General features: G+C 45.9%; 1 protein-coding gene across 1 annotated transcript in view; it reads left to right on the top strand.

Annotated features, from left to right (window-relative positions):
• Positions 1–8,973: 8,973 nt before the first annotated feature.
• Positions 8,974–15,005, top strand: part of SCN11A (sodium voltage-gated channel alpha subunit 11) — a 94,372-nt gene continuing 88,340 nt past the window's right edge. Inside the window, exon 1 of the mRNA XM_053221653.1 lies at positions 8,974–9,562. The gene's annotated coding sequence lies outside the window, so the exon portion shown is untranslated. The remainder of the gene's footprint in view (positions 9,563–15,005) is intronic.

A 15,005-nucleotide genomic window follows, 5' to 3' on the forward strand; every position in this document is an offset into this window, starting at 1 on the left:
GCTATAGGACCTTGTAACATGAGACCACTTGATCAGACTGCATGTTTGTGTGTTACCATATATGGGAGACAAAGAAATAGAAAATGTATATAAAAGAGGCTACGTGGCCTGTGGGGCTCAGTTCTTCAGGTAGGAACCCAACTGAGCCTGAGTGGGGCGGCAGGCATAAAGTTGCTTCCTGGACAGAAAAGTCTTGGTGTCACGACTGTGTGAGAATCCTACTACAGTATATTTTTAGTGAGGATCTTTTGTTGAGAAACCTTTCCTAGTTTTTGTCCAAAATTGTCTATATTTCACTGTTGTTCTCAAAAGATAGTTTTGTCAACATGGAATTTCAGGTTTACTTTTTTTTTCTCTCTCCCATTCCATTGGATGTTTTATTCGGTTCCTTCCTGGATTATTTTTTTGCTGTTGAGTTGTTAACCGTCAATTACATCACCATCCGTTGGTACATGATCTGTCTTTTCTCCATGGAAGCTTTTAGAATCTAGTTACTTTGGAGGTTCTGAAATTTTTTTTTTTTATTAAAAATTTTTTTCCCTTCTTTGGATTTATTGAGCTCCTTGGACTTGAAGATTGATGTTTTCTAACAGTTCTGGGAATTTCTGCCAACTGTACTTTGAACGTTCTTTTCTTTATTCTATTTTTTCCTTTTGGAACTTCAATATGAACTTATGTTAGGCTTAATCTATCTTCCATATCTCCTAACCCCTCTTACTAATTTTACATCCTGTGCTGCTCTTTGTTCTAATTTCCTTATATTTATCTTCCAGTTTAAAATTTTTCTCTTTATATGTGTCTAATCTGCTGCTTTACTTGTATATTGCATTTCTAATTGCAGTTAGTAAATGTTTTACTTTCTAGACATTTTTCGTTTCGTTTTAAAATTTGCAAAGATCATTATTTACAGTCTCTTGCTCCCTCATATTTTTAAGCTTTTTAAAATCAGTTCCTAAATTTCCTGTCAGATAATTCTACCACCTGAAATCTTTGTGTTGTCTGTTGCTTTGACTGGTTCTCGCTCTTGGTGACTTATTTCCTTCCATGTTTTGTGATCTTGATTGTGAACTGCTGAGTTTTATTAGAACATTATTGTGGGAATTGCTTGAGGCCCTGGATCACAGTGGAATTTCTCCTGAAAGGATTTGTGTTTGCTTCTGCCAGACTCCTTCTAGAGGCAGATTTTATTTCTTGTTTACTGTGCATTGTGGGTGTAAGCACTTTGAGGCTTCCACCTTATACAGTGGACTGTTCTGACACATCCCACTTTAGATAAGCCCTAGGCTTTCTGTCCTGCCCCACACACTGTGCAGCCGTCTATTGGACACATAAGGTCTCTAAGGCTTGGCAGAGATCCTTTAGGTAAAAGCTGGTTCCAACACTCTTTTCCATCCAAGGGTTTCTGTTTTGTCTTTATCTATAGAGTCCTTCGAGCTTTTTAAATATTTTAATTTTTCATCTTTTAATGTTTTATCCAGTATATTAGTTGTTTCAAATACAAGAAATTTTCAAGGTATCTAACTCTCCATATATATATATATATATATATATATACACACACACACACGTGTTATATATATATGTGTATTATATATATATACTGTATATATATACACGTATATATACAGTATATATATACACATATACATGTATATACATATATTTTTTATATATACATGTATTTTATATAATTTTATAATTATAAAATTTTATGTATACATGTAATTTTATCATTATAAAAAATAATTAATATATATATATGTATATATATATATATTAATTATTTTTTTTCTCCCAGTACTGACTCCTGACTGTAAGGAGAGTCTGTGAACCTCTAATTGATAGTCCTGTGAAAAAGCTTTTTCTCCTGAGATAACATGTATTTACACAAAAGCTTCATGAAAGGAGTACAGCAATTAAAAAGTTTTTCCTGTGATAACACTGAAGGTTGAGAACAGTCTTTAAACATAAGATTAAATATAAATTTAAATCCACGTTTAGGAAAAGGGGCAGGGTCTTCAACCTTCTACTTGTGCTATGTCTTATATAACCCTTGTTTTTTATTTCTGTAACCATAAAAATGTCTCTTGATAGTATTTGTTAAACTATCTTGTAGATGGGTAGACTTCAACATTTGAATGTCGTCTCCCATATCAGGTAGCTGTAACTCTCCAAGCCTTGCTAACTAATTGTCATGTAAACATTACTTGTGAAAATCTAGTCTGTAACAGTTCTAACTGTTTCGAAACTTCTTTCTTTGCCGATGTTGTTATCAGGCTAGCTTTGCCTGCTTCTTCTTCATTCGGCCACAGGATTGTCAATAAAATCCCAGACTCTAACAGATCCTTTGTCTTAAATTAAATGTTAGAGAGATTTTTTTTTTTCTATGCAGCCAGTGAGTTCCATGTCTGTTCTCTCAGCTGAGTGAAGGCAGAAGCTGCGTCTTACTTATTTCTGGGTCTCCTTAACCCTCTCTCCCACTAAGCGCTTTATAATTTGGTAGGAACTCAGGATATATATAGGAAATAGAATAGAAACATGAGAAATAACAGTCAAAATCCAAGCTTTTGAACAGAGATTGAATCTGCTGTTGAAGCCACCTGGCTTTCTTTAGGGTGAGAGACATCTGAGTAGGGCCCCGTGGGGCAAGGTTGGTGTTCAGAGCCTGGGGGATCGTAAGGTGGCCTCCTGCCACTCAGCTCACCCCTCTGATTCTCTCTCCCTTAGGAGACTTGACTGCAAACAGCTACAGCCGCTGGGGACCAGAGTGTGGGTGAGGGGACCTGGCCACCGCAGGGGGCTAGGGAGTGAGGTTGGCCCCATGCTTGTCACCCCTGCGTGATGGCTTTGCGGTCCTAGGGAAGCTGCAAGCCTGAGATTGCTGCCATCTCCCACCCCGTTCGGCAGGCTCAGCGTTCCCTCCAATTAACTGTGCATAACAACAAGGAGTGAAACCAAGCGATTTAAGCAATAATTTATCATATTCAGTTCACCATTAACAGCCATCTAGTGTTTCCTTTGCCCTTTTAAATGAGTCTTTGTTCTGATGCTCAGCTCTTCTGTGTATTCGAGAAGCTTTTAGTGAGCCTTTCCTTCCCTCCCTCTCCCTCCCTCCCGCCCTCCTCCTGCTTTCCTCGAGCTCTGAAGCACAAGGGTCTTTCTGGAAGCAGCTGAGCCATCCCTCATCTAGCTTCCTTCATCCCATTTAATAGGGAGCTTGAATGCTAATTCATGGGCACCCAGAGAGCGGGGTGCTGAGAGACGCAAAGGGAAGAGGACGCAGCCTTTGCCCTGGACCAGCCTTCAAATAGGGTGACGAGGCTCATCCAACAGGGAATGGTCAGAGGAGGAAGGGGCGGGGGGGCAGTCAGTGTCAGCAAAGTGCGACCTTGCTATGAGAAAAGCTCCCTAGAGGAGAGGGCGTCACCTAAGTTCAGAATGTTGGTGTGGATTCCAGGAGGAGGTAGCGGGGAGGGCAGCGTGGGCAGGAGACTGGCAGGAGCACAGGTGTGGCTTTGAATGTGAGCCTCCAGCTGGCACAAGGGAGGTAAGGAAAGGTCAGGGAGGTGAGCCTTAACCAAGCCAGGGCTGCTCAGGGCGGCCCTTTGTCTGCCTGCTTGCTAGTTTGTCTCCTCTTTGGGATCACCTGGCCTGTGAGCCTCCCTTTCTTAGCCTCCTGGTGTTTGGGGGTGTGGGGAGCACACTCTTATAGAAGAAATCAGGTAATGGCCCCAACGAAGTTTTAGGTTTTCTTGGTGTTATTTACTGTCACGTCTCTGTTTGCTGGGTTGTGTGGATGAGTGTGTGTGTGTGTGTGTGTGTGTGTGCGCGCGCGCGTGTGTGTGTGTGTGTGTGAATGCATACCTGGGCTCTCAGGGAGCCTCATCAGACACTTGTGTTCTGGACTTGAGCCTGGGGCGATAATAACAGACTTGGTGCAGCAGGGGCGGTAGCTTTGAGTCACTGACGCTGTGAGACCCTCAGCCCCACTACGGGGACCCTGGTAGCAGCTCTGTCCTCACCTTGAGGTCTGCCAGGCTCCTTGATAGTGGAGGATGGGCCCAAGGATGGGGAGGTAGGGAATCCTGGGCCTTCAGAGGGGCTGAGGGAGCACCCAGGAAGGCCCTTCCTCTTGAGCAAGGTCCTAGGCCTCTGGGGACACACGGAAGGTCCCATGGTCAGGGCCCACCGACCCACTGAGCCGGCCCCTTCTCAGAAGGAAATTCATGCTGAGTGCGGTGGGAGAGTGGTCTCACTGGCCTCGAGGGGCTGAGGTGCTGGCAGGTTGGACTGGTCAGGGCACAGATAATTCCAGAGAGTGGAGAGGAGCAGAGGGGGAGAAGCTGCACCCCAGTGGTCTGACTCCCCAGGCATCTAGGAACGTCTACACACGTACTCGCTTCATGGTGTCATTTAAGACTAAACTGTCTTAAAAACGAGGCCTCAAAAACATGAGGATTTGCAGCATCCATTTTGATTTCTAAAGTTAAACGTAAAACCGATGGCAAACAAAATAAGGCAGTATTACCTTTAATTCCCAAGTATGGCAATCCAGTGAGGTAAAGACTTGTTTCTTTACCACATTTCTTTTGCAGAGAGCATATTATTTGCTCGAAAGAAATGCTCAGATAAATCGCTTGAGATGGCAGGCGAGACCCGAGGGCCTGCGGGTAAAAAAATTGAGGGGGCATCTTTGAAACCGTTATGCTCAAGGCTTGGAAAGAAATGTGCCTCATTCTTGAGGGGAAAGATGGCAGGATATTGAAGTGAATACAAAGACTTGAGGGCCCAGGGGGGCTGGGGAAGGCCGAGAGAGATTTCCCCAGAGCCAGAAGCAAGGGACAGCCGGGGTGGGTCCAGGAGACGTTGGAGGGACAGACCGCTGACATCAGTGCTACAGTTAAAAGGCTACGTTCTCTAGATGGCCGCCGATGGCCACAGGCTCCAGCCCTCCTAGAGGTTTGGGTCGGGCCACGTTTTTCAGCGGTGGCCAGAGGAGCTACTGTGCTGAGGGTTTTAAAGAGACCGGAATAGCATCAAGTTTAGGCTTTGGCGTGAAGCACTTAACCCGAGGCCAGGGGAGGCAGAGGAGGAACATCTTCGGGCTTCTCCTGGGACCCCCCTTCTGTTTCTGAACTTGAACCTCAGAAGACCTTGTTTCTCTTCTGTTGCACACGGTGAATTCATTTCCAGATGGCTTTACATTTGCTCCAGAAATACCAACATCCACTTTCTGCCCAGTCAGGGAAAAGCAGAGAAGACGCTGAAATGACAAAACAACGGGGGGGGGGGGGGGGGGGGGGGGGGGACATCCTGAGGCAAACCTGCTGAACTGCAGTCCTGAGACCACCTTCAACCCCTAGGGGATTAAGGGCTGCTGGGGAGGGGTTGGGGGAGGGGGGCCGGGAGCGGGGTGGGGAGGCAGTTGGGGCAAGATAGCTTCATAGGTAGATGTGTTTCTTCCTGTCACTACAGCTCAACCCCCCCTCCTCTATCTATTCTCTGAAGGAGAGCTGTGCAGAGGTCTGATGTCAGGCAGGCCGCTGCGTGTTTGTTCAAAGCCTAGACCGGTCCCTCTCCTTTACACGCTTGGGGGGTGCTGTCCCTTTAAGACTTTTCCTTGCCTGTATTCCTTTCCTTCCCTTCCTCCTCCACACGGGCAAACCACCGAGAAGAATGAAGCCAGGGTAAATTGAGAAAATATTTGAAACCTATTAAGTGTGGCTACAAGTTTATTGTGATTCTTAAGTTAATTATATCCTTTTTGACTTCCAGCCAGTCCCTTCCCTGGGCTTCCTTATAGACTTGGCCACCTATCCCAGCCTCGGGCTGGCGGCATGCCTGTCTGCCTGCCTTGTTTCCCCCCTCCCTCCGTCCTTCGCTCCCTCCCTCTACCTCTTCCCCTCTCCCTCCTACACAAATAAGTTAGCAATACACTGTAGCTACTACTTGCTGGGGATTAAAAAGGGTAGGGGCTGCGGTGGGCATAAAGACTTTGGAGCTTGTGTGTATTTGTATCTATGGGGGTGGGGTGGTAAAGCCAGTGGGCGACCACACAGGGGAACGCTGACTCTCACCGCAAGGAGCCTGCGTTCATTTCAGCTTGTACTTTACAGTTCACAAACGCGGTAGCCCCTGATCAGTTAAGTCTCACAAATGCTGCATACAGCAGGCGTTATCAGTGCCGCTTCTGGACGAAGAAACCAAGATTTAGAGAACGTTGAAAAAGAGATCACATGGCTTTTAGGTAGCACAAGGCAGGATTCCAGGCCAGGTCTTGTGGTTCCCCAAGAAAGATAAAGTTGTTTCTTTGTATACCGGGGAGGACTGTACAGAGAGAAGTTCACACATGTTGCCTCATTTGATCCTTAAAACATGGTGATGTTGGTGCTGTCCGCATTCGGGGTTCTCCAGGAGCTGCTCCCCCTGGATCCGTTCGGGTTGGCAGTGGGAGTGGCCAACCTCCAGCGCCCTGACCTCTGTTGATCGGTTCAGAGTCAGGCCTCGGAGCCAAGGGGGGTCATGCAGATCCTTCCCCAGGGATTTTGCATCCCAGAATGGAAAGGCTCCACATTTCAACGCAGAGGTTGAGATGCCATTTTCTGCCGGGTCAACTAGGATCACAGAAAACTCATGTACAGCAGAAAAGGGAGCACAGGGGCTGGGGAACTGCAACAGGAACAGGAGATGAGGAGAGACAGAGCTTCCTGCGTTTCCTGCTGGACTTCGGCTTTTCCGTCAGGGGCCACAGCCATTCGTCCCTTGGATTCTGTGCGACACCCCTGATCCCTGCCAATAAAATCTCTTTTCTGCTTATACTAAACGCTAGGGTTAGGATTTTGTTAGCTGCAACCCAAAGAGTCCTCACGGTTACATATCAGAAATACGCATCATGTCAGCATGCATATCAGACAGTGGAAGCTCTGTGGACTAAATGCTAAATGCAGGCTCCAGCAATGAACGGTAGGGGTTAGGTGATGGGGCCGTCTTCACTCCTGTGTCGCACGAGACCTCACGAGCTGGACATTGAAGCCTTCGCTCAGTCCCTACATGCTTGTACGAGCCTTTGGCTGACCGTGTGGCATCGGGGAAGGGAAGAATATATAGGAACCAGCTTTTAGGAGGTCTCTGACTAGAGCGGCTGCTTTTGGTACCCACTGCTACATTTCCTCGGACTACCTCCGATTTCAGCTAAATAGGTCACAGCCAGTTCCCCCGGGTTGGTTTGCTCCCTCCCAAGTTTTCCCGCACACGTTCTGCTCACTTCGGCTGCCCACACCTGCTGTGGCATACGTCAAACCCTCGGCATTATCCGTGAACATTGTTTATTTGCACGGATGTCTCACCGTCGGTGAGATATCGGTGGTGGTGCACATTAGGGAAACAGAAGACTTGGTGGGTATACATCATCAGAAGCTTAAGGCTGTGCCGGCGCCATGCCTGTGACTCCATACAAGTTCAAGTTCAAACTCCCGAGTGGTAGTCAAGTGGTGTTCAAGGCCACGCAAAGCCTCCTCCTCTTCTGTATCCTCTTCTTTGTCACCACTTCATCCTCATGGAACAACCTGAGGTTCTCTACACATGTCCTGTCCTTGCCGGCCTGTGTGTCCTTGCTCAGGCTTTTCCTGGAAGGTCCATCCCTACCTGCTCTGCATACTGAGTTCTCATTCATCTTCTCAGCCTCAGCTCAAATTCCCACCTCCTCTTGGAAGCCTTCCCAAGGCTCTCTGCTCCCTTCTGTGAAGGCCTCTGTTTGCATCTTGCTTGCAGCTTCTTGAAGCCCTCTGTCTTGTTTTTAGTTCTTCGTACATCTTTCTTTCCCATGCAGGAGGCTGCATGCTCCTCAAGGACTCAGGTCCTGTTTTGGTATTTCCAGGCGTTCTGCAGTAATGGAGGTTCAATGTCATCTTTGCTAAATAAACAGATGGGTGTGTGGCTGCTGCTAAAGCTGATGATCCCTACTTGGCCACTGATGTCAAAGCTGGTCAGCCTATCAGATGGAAAGACTGAGACTGTCAGGATCTTGCTCCCTGCTAGCACCCAAGGGAGGTGACAGTGCTCCAGGGATACAGCAGATGTGGGGGCATCCTGCCCACGTGCTGATGTTAGCATCCCCTTATAATGCAGACTCAACACAGGGGCTCTGCTCCAGCCTTCAGGTGCACATTCGCTTTCCCCAAGTGCTCCGCAGGAGAGGCGAGTCTGGGGAACGTCCTGCATGCAAACCCCATGCTGCTTCTGTGGCCTGCGTTGGTGTATTACTGTTTGGAAGTCCTTACATTTGGAATCATTTGCATTTACCTTGAAGACAGAAGCTAGGATGTTCTCTGAGACTTCAGAGTGGGAAGTCAGAAAATGACTTAATAGCTTAGGAAAATAATATTTGCCAAGAGTTTATATTTAAAAAAAAGCCAGGGCCTTTTAAGATAATGGATTTAGAGGCCTCCTTTAACCTCTTCAGACACACACATTTTTAACCATGTAAAAAAAATGCTTACTTATTAGCTCTACGTCCTTTTCCTATTCACTGGTCTTCTCTTATTCTGAGAATCTCCCTGAAATCAGACAGAGGTTTAGAATTTCTGATCACTGCTTTGAAAAGTCAGGGCATATACATTGTGCCAAGCCCAGCACTAATCCCATGTCTGTGACTTCAGTGTGGCTGCGTGGGATTTAGGTGTTGAGTCAGTAGGGGGAGAAAAGCAACGAGGCCTTTTCCCTCTTAAAAATGAAGACACTCATATCCGGTGTTTGCACAGTGTTTTTGTAGCTATTATCATATTTGCTTCTTAAGGCTAAGGAGGTTTGAAAGAATGATCCCATTTTCTGCGAAGAAAATTAAGGCTCAGGGAAATTGAGTGCTTCATCCAATATCATGCAGCTTTAGCGGTAGAGCTGGGATTTATGCCCAGTTCTTCTGACGAGTGTTCAGTGCCACTTCTGACAGGACCGAAATCTGCCTGTAATTGCAATCCAACACTCCTTTAAACACCTACTTCCTGCCTCCTGCCCCCGTATAAACATCTTGTATCGTTTATCTCAGCTGGTTGTCAGCTAGCCTCTGGAAGGGGACAGCGGCTGAAAATAGCTTATGGTGCAACACTTCCCAAAGAGATCTAAGTTTTCCCCAAGAATTAATAAAACAAAAGCTAAGTTGGGGGAGTTTGGGGTTTGGTGACAGATCATTGTCGCATCGCTTTGGTGGCCAAGGGATGTGCTTGGCGTCCCTTGTGACAACCACCTAGGTAAGCATGTCTTTTCACAGGTCTGAACCCTCGGTGTTGATGGCCCGAGAGAAAAGAAGGGAGGAGCAGCCGACCGGGCGCCTTATGAACCATTTCACATCGTGGGCCTTGGCAGGTTCCGGGGGGCAAGAAGCCGGAGCGCCTGGGTCAGGTGGCCTCCAGGCTGAGCGGCGTGGCTTTTCAGCTAGACTCTTCGCTGTTCTCTCACCCACTTGGACGAGGCCAAAGAAAAAAAACAACCTGTTTCTTTATTAATGATGCTCTCTGCAGGGTTAGATTAAGCGCTGATTAAAGGCAGATGCTTCCAAAGTATAAATGTAAGTACCATCTCAGTCACTTCTCCGGTTACAGGGTTTCCTACACGATTCTTTAAAATCACTTTGGCTGTGTTCCCATTTGCCTTCCTCAACACTCTCCACCCAGCTTCCGAGCTGCCCCTCCCAGAAGGCCTCCAACTGCCAGGAGCAGAGAGGCTCAGGCTCTGTGAGACTTGCTCCGTGGAGAGCTTCGAGAGGGGCTGCTGTCCGGAGCCGCCTTCCCAAGGCAGGTAAGTCCTCTGGGCCGGTGGCATCCCTGTTCTTCTGGGCTTTCGAGGCTAGACCTGTCACTACGGAACTTGCTCTGTGTTCTCCATCAGGATGGAGTACAGGCCTCTTGTAACCACGTCCTACTCAGATCAGAGTCAGGGACCAGGTACAAGATACATGGCTCGGGTGATGGGGTCCATCGGGTGCTTCTCCTCCATTCAAGTGCTCTGAGAAGACATGGGGCCAGGGGGACGGGAGATGGCTGCCTGGCCTGATAGGTGCTCGCAACACCGGACTTCATGTCAGGAACTGGGTTTTTCTAGAAAAGATGTGCTCAAGTCTTCTATCCCGAGACTGCAGTGCAGACCCTCCAAATAGTTTCTGAGTTCCCTGTGGCCAATTAGCTTAATCAGAAATTAATGTGTACTTAAAAAAAAAAATTTTTTTTCTGAAGAGGTAGTAAGCTCATCAACCTGGGATTGATTTTGGATTGAGATCAATGAAAGTCTATTCATGTTCGTTTGTTTTCTGATCTTCTTGTGGGATCTAGGAAGGACGAAGGGGCCATTATTTATTTGTAACCTGTGTTAATGGACTTGGTTTGTGTGTCACCAGAGTTAAGATCTTGTTGTTCAGACCACCATCCAAAATGGACAAGGGGGTGTCTTATAGGGTACGTTACCATCGGGCTGTCTGGCTTGGGTGGATGAGACAGTGTCACGGTGGGGGTGGTGGGATGCCCGAGGGAGTGACGTGTGAGGCTGTGGCAGTAAGGCTGATGTCCTGGGAAGCACGTCACACAGTGAGGATGTCATAGACCCCACCCAGCCCAGCTGGAAGCTGTGTGGCTTTCTCCTCCTGACTCCCTTCTCTCACCTTCTTGGGTTGTCTTAGCTTGGACTATGAAGAACTAGGCAGGTAGGTGGATTGCACAGTGGTGATTACTTGGGATTGAGATTCTCTGGCACTTCCGTATGTGATCTTAGGCAAGCCTCCCAATTCCTTTACGTCCTTGTGCTTTCTTCTGTAGAATGGGGGTGATATAACAATATCTACCTTGTAGATTTCCTGGGAGGTTAGGAGGGATTATGAGAGATGATCCATCTAAAGCATTTGACCTAGTGCTTGGCCCATAGTGTATAGCTTTTATTAACCTCAGTGTTGCGTCTCAGGTTGTGTGGACCAGATCCACATCGAAAGGCTTTGGGTTGCAAACCTTTGGTGACTTGCCCAATGGCCTCCCCTACTGGTTAGGGTCAAGTGTGAGGGTCGGTTTGTCCTTTCTCCTACTAACAGAGAGCTGGAGAGAAACTCTAGCCAAGGAAGGTATAAGGTTAAAACCCCTGCCTCTTAAGAGAAGGCCACAAATAATTCACCTTCATTCCAGATGAACATTTCCTTTCAGAAACCCCTCAAGGTTAATATTTATCTCATGAGATTGTTCTGAGGCTTAAAGGAGATAATGTGTGTTAGCACACTTAAAATTTTACCTGGAACAGGGTAGATGCCATTAAGTGATACCTATCTTTGCAAAAATGTTTGCAATATCACATTAATTGAAAAGTTCACGAGATAAAATTGCCTATGCATGACAATGCCAGCAGTGTAAATATATGGAAAAAAGACCGCGGAACAGAAATATACCCAAATGTTAAAACTTGCATGTGCTAGGTGGCTTTGGTTTGTGGGCGATCATTTCCTTTTCTTGTTTTCTAAATTTTATTTAATGGATGATTCCATCAGCCAGAGCCCTGGCAGGAAGCAGATGGCACATTCAAACTGGGCATTTCGAGGATATTTTATTAAAGGGACATTTTTTTTTTTAAAAGGTACAGGCAGAGCTCAGTGACAGCAACCGTTGAGGGTGCAGTTCTCAGGTGTGGTGAGAATGGGGTGCCTTACACCCACATCTGAAGGGGCCGGGGGAGGGAGGTGTTACAGAACCAGAGAGAGCCGTGTGGATGGGCCACCAGGCAGGAGCCGTGGCGCATGGCCGCCACTGGGGAGAGAGCTGGGAAGGAAAACCCTGACCTCACTCTCCACCATTCTCTGGGTCTCTTGCTGGTGCCTCCCATTGGCCAAACGGAACCAGAAGCCAGAATTCCGGGGCTCCCACTGAGGGGTCCACGTGGATCAGCTGCACAGGCACTGAGCAAGGAGGAGAAGCACAGGGGGAGGCTTGGAGCACAAACTGCAGATGTGCAGCACAATGAGGTTACTCAACTTTTATAATGACTGGTAGAGTCATAAATAGGGGAAAAAAGCCATTTGCTACCCTCAGTGTTTTCACACATGCTCACACCTCCCTCCATCCTCCCAGCTCAGTGATTTCCGATTCTTCATAACCACGTTGTCCTCTGGGCTCCCACAGCACCTCGGGTTCCCCGCTAGTGCAGCCGTATTCACTGTGTGGTTTCAGCCTCGGTCCCTGACTCACCCAGGTGCCCACCCCACTGTTAAGACCCTTGAGGCCTGGGATGGTGTTTTAAATCATTTTGCATTGCCCGTGCCCAGAGCATGAATGAGCGCGCAATCGGAGTTCAGATCTAATGCCTCTGTAAGGCTTGTAGATTGGACACAAAGCCCGGAGCGACCTGATCTTAACTGCAAGTGAATTCCCTGAGTAATTTAAGCTCTCTGCTTAGGGAATGAAGCTTCAGCCCTGTTTCCCTGGATGGGAGCTTGTTTTTTATTTGGTAAGCGTGGGCCTGTGGGCCTGTGAGCCTGCTGAGGGCCAGTCCTTAGAGGAGCAGGGACAGAGCCCCCTCTGACGGGGAGCCCTCCAGCCAGTCTAGGGCATCCCCTCAGGGAGGTCTGGCAGAGCCTTCTGGGGGGGGGGGCGGCTCCTGGTCTCTGTGGTTTCCCTATCACATCATAATTCACACGGCGCTGGCCTCCTGCTTTGGACTTCAACTTGAGATTCTGCTTGCTTCTTTTAGGACTCGAGTTAGTTTAGAGCCTGTCATTGTACCTGATATTTTGACTCTGTGTTTTAAATCCGAGAATGTTTGGAGGCCTGGAAGGATTTTTAGTCTTTTAGCAAATCTGTAAAAGTGACACTTAGGTGTACGTAATTCCAATAACTCAGAAGGAAGAAATGCTGGGAAAGGTATCACATGAAAAATAAAATGCCCCCCCGCCCCTCTCCCCCTTGCCTATCTCCTCCGTCCCACTTTGAATCCCTTCAGTGTTTCAGTGTTCTGGTTGTTGTCTAGCTAACTCGAACTGATCCTGTTAATGCTTTTATTTCTTGAGTTATCAAGTTTAAGTAACAGTTATTGAATTGCCCCTGTGCAAGATGAGGAATTTAGTGTACTGACCGTGATCCTTCTTCCGTACCCAGGATTCCTTCAGTTTCTGCTACTTAGCATGTTTTTAATTTGGTCTTGTGCTGGATTACCTGCATAATTTTCAGGGATAGACTTATACTTGTATTGCTTGATCCACAGACCTTCTATAGAATGTGTTGATTCTTCAGGTGCTTAGGATGAGGAAACTGTAGCTCTGAGCATCCCTTCATCTTTGCTCTCCAGCTCCAGCTTGCAATACAATTTTATAACATTTATGTCATTTGAATGCTATTCTGTAATTGTAATCCATTCTGCTTTATCTATAGGATGTTTGTTAAAATAAAAAACTGGTGTATAACTTTTATGATATAATGAATTTGTAGCTTCTAGTCTCTAAAACCAATATTTCGTATCTTATTTGGACCCATAGAGATGCGAATGGACTCTGATGTCACTGACCTTCTGTTTCATGAAGGAGAATGTCCTAAGTGTCAAGGTCAAATGGACTTTTTCCCCTCTTCTGTCAGCTGCTCAAGCCATTTAGTCAGCTTCATACGTAAAATCTGACTTTCTGAAGAGCTGTTGTTTTGATGGAATTTCTAGTTACCTTTCTTTTTTACCTATTAAGAAACCACTTGCTTAATCATTTTCCTTGTGACAGAGAACTTAACTTGAAAGGTTTTTCTTAGGGCTCTCTGACTTCTAGTTCTTCTTAGATCAATTGCTTTTTAAGCTGATCGTAGTGCAGTCATCCCAGAATTTTTTTTCTTACTGCACTCTTGGGTTTGGTACATTATGTTTTGGAATTCATGTGCCCACCATTTTTGAGATTCTGTTTTCATTATTTGGAAGCATATACCCAAATAATTTTTCTTTTTTTGTAAAGAATCACTCACTGTCTGCAAACCTTGCCGTCATATTTGATGATTAGTAAAGCTTGAGAAAGATTGCGCTGCAGCCAATTTTTCAACCAATTTTTCCATGCAACGCAGTCTACTTGCTATATAGAAAAATTCTCAGCGTCAAGTATCTGGGGTATAAATTTCACAATGAAGATTTGAATTGTTCCAGGTGTTACCAATTATGCATACCGATTTTATTAATTTATTAATTGAGTTAATTTTGCAGGCACAGGCTTTATTTCCACAGTCCAATTTTCCTGAGTCTACTTTTATTAAAAAGATTTGATTCAGCAATGTTTTTCAATTATAAGACAATTTTACTGTGTGTGATTTATTTTTTCAGATTTATTTGAGTTGACAATGTTTATAAAGTCCTCTTTTTTATTTATTTTTATTTTTATTTTTTATTTGAGAGAGAGAGAGAGAGCATGAGCGGGGAAGGGGGGGCAGAGGGAGAGGGAAAGAGAATCTTAAGCGGTATCCGCCCTCAACACAGAACCCAATGTTGGGCTTCATCTAATGACCGTGAGAACATGACCTGAGCTGAAATCAAGAGTCAGACACTTAACCGACTGAGCCACCCAGGGTCCCCTAAAGTCCTCTTGTTCCTAGGTCAATCTTTGTAGTTTTCAATGTTACCTTTAACATGTGGTTCTTTAGTTATTTCCACGTCTATAACAAATTTTATTTATTTATTCATTTTTAATTCAAATTCAAGTTAGTTAGCATACAGTGTAGTCTTGGCGTCAGGAGTAGAACCCAGTGATTCATCTCTTATGTATGACACCCAGTGCTCATCCCAAAAAGTGCCCTCCTTAATGCCCATCACCCATTTAACCCATCCCCCCACCCGCCTCCCCTACAACAACCCTCAGTTTGTTCTCTGTATTTAAGAGTCTCTTATGGTTTGCACCCCTCCCTGTTTTCATCTTATTTTTTTCCCTTTATGTTCATCTGTTGTTTTCTCAAATTCCACATATGAATGAAATCATATGATATCTGTCTTTCTCTGACTGGCTTATTTTGGTTAGCATAATACAC

The sequence above is a fragment of the Acinonyx jubatus genome, chromosome C2, assembly GCF_027475565.1.
Source record: "Acinonyx jubatus isolate Ajub_Pintada_27869175 chromosome C2, VMU_Ajub_asm_v1.0, whole genome shotgun sequence".
Classification (NCBI taxonomy): Eukaryota; Metazoa; Chordata; class Mammalia; order Carnivora; family Felidae; genus Acinonyx; species Acinonyx jubatus.